Source organism: Limulus polyphemus, unplaced genomic scaffold, assembly GCF_000517525.1.
Source record: "Limulus polyphemus unplaced genomic scaffold, Limulus_polyphemus-2.1.2 Scaffold3481, whole genome shotgun sequence".
NCBI classification, from domain to species: Eukaryota; Metazoa; Arthropoda; class Merostomata; order Xiphosura; family Limulidae; genus Limulus; species Limulus polyphemus.
The window spans coordinates 24,267-26,063 of NW_013669091.1; the positions used below are offsets into that span (position 1 = coordinate 24,267).

General features: G+C 37.2%; 1 protein-coding gene across 2 annotated transcripts in view; it reads left to right on the forward strand.

The window, feature by feature from the left end:
- LOC106469430 (zinc finger protein GLIS3-like) overlaps nucleotides 1–1,797 on the forward strand; it is an 84,125-nt gene that overhangs the window by 19,467 nt on the left and 62,861 nt on the right. The gene's annotated exons all lie outside the window — the stretch shown is intronic.

The window sequence follows — 1,797 nt, forward strand, 5'->3', positions numbered from 1 at the left end:
ACAACTCTTGGGCTACTCTTTTACCAACGAATAGTGGGATTGACCGTCACATTATAACGCCCCCACGGCTGAAAGGGCGAGCATGTTGGGTGCGACGGGGATTCGAACCCGCGACCCTCAGATTGCGAGTCGAGCGCCCTAACCACCTGGTCATGCCAGGCCCTGCTATCTGGTTGCTCGAGCTTTTCTTTCTGATTGACAAAACATTTCAAATAGGTTAATTATCTGATAATCATCATATTAGTAAGCATGTGTTTACTTCTTGCACTTGATTAAATTATTACCTAGTGAGAGTTTATGTTTACTTCTTGACAGTTTGTAATCTGACAACTACTTTTTCAGTTATTTAAGAATTTTAACATTCGTGTTATCCTTCTCTAACTTTTCTTAACAGTTTCATTCTCAAAACTCAACAACATTCTCCTTTAATTCCATAATAATCTTGATGTTTAATATCTGATACGGCATTGACATCTATCGTCCAAAGTTATAAGGAATAATTGTAAAGAACGATAAATAGATATCTATATTACAGAACAATGCAGTTTGTTTGAAAACTCACAAAAAGAAACAGTTAAAAGAATTATGACATATCGATGTAGAGTGACCAAATTTCCAAACCAGAACAGCCCAGTCCTTGCCCCTAATTTCAAAATGGTCCTTGTTCTTTTTCTTTGCAGTGTGATACTTAATGTCCGATTTTCCACCGTGTGCTATCAAAAACATAGCTTTGCAAGCAGTGCATTCGACTTTGACAGCGACGTAGGAACGCATTATAATTCAGAAAATTACAAAAGCATCCAGGGTCCTAAGGCGAGCCTTGGACCCCGGCCATAATGGCTGTTCCTATGGCGCACATTCCCTCGCTTTGCTCGGTCAAATAAACCTTGGGTCTTTCAACTTTTAATTTGTCTCCAAATCTCTGATTGTTATCCAACTCACTTGCCTTTAGGAATAAGGCAAGCCTGCTTTCAAAGTATCTGAAAAAACAACAACTTTCTTTTCGGCATTTTGATCCCATGATAAGTTAAATATTTTCAATAATAAAAATATTTTATTGAACAGTACTGACGTTTAATCGTCCACCACACATCCACCAACTGCTTTAGGTCTACTACACTAGTACTCACAAAAAACCTACGCAGATCTGGGTTTTTTTACCACTTTCTAGATAGTTTGGCGGCAGGAGAGTACGTGTTACAATAACGAGTTAATCAAGTAGGCCTATTACATTCTTGATTCGATGTGACAGATAGTTTGATGTTTTTATCATAAAGCCAGGACTGCGTCTCGAGAACTTTTCTCGGGACACTGGGACAAACTACTAAAAACCGGGACTGTCCCGGCAAAAACGTTGTCACTATGTTGGTGCAACACACATACAAGAAAGTATGCATTGTCACCTAGACAAATTTTGGAACATATGATAACAAAAAAGTTTAAGTAATTGTTGTAAAGGTCACCAGAATCGCTAGACAAATTGTTTTTATTTTAATCTTATCAGAATGATATTATCTCAAAGACCTTGGTGTGAACTTTCTGATGTTGATGAACCATAATTCTGTGATATTTTAGTATTTAGGTATAGAAGCAATATTCGATCTAGGCGTGAACTTTCTGATGTTGATGAACCATAATTCTGTGATATTTTAGTATTTAGGTATAGAAGCAATATTCGATCTAGGCGTGAACTTTCTGATGTCGATAAACCATAATCGTACGATAGAGTTTAAGTGTGAAACAAACGATCATTTGATACACCATCTTCGTCTGCACAATTGTTTGTTTGTTTGTTTG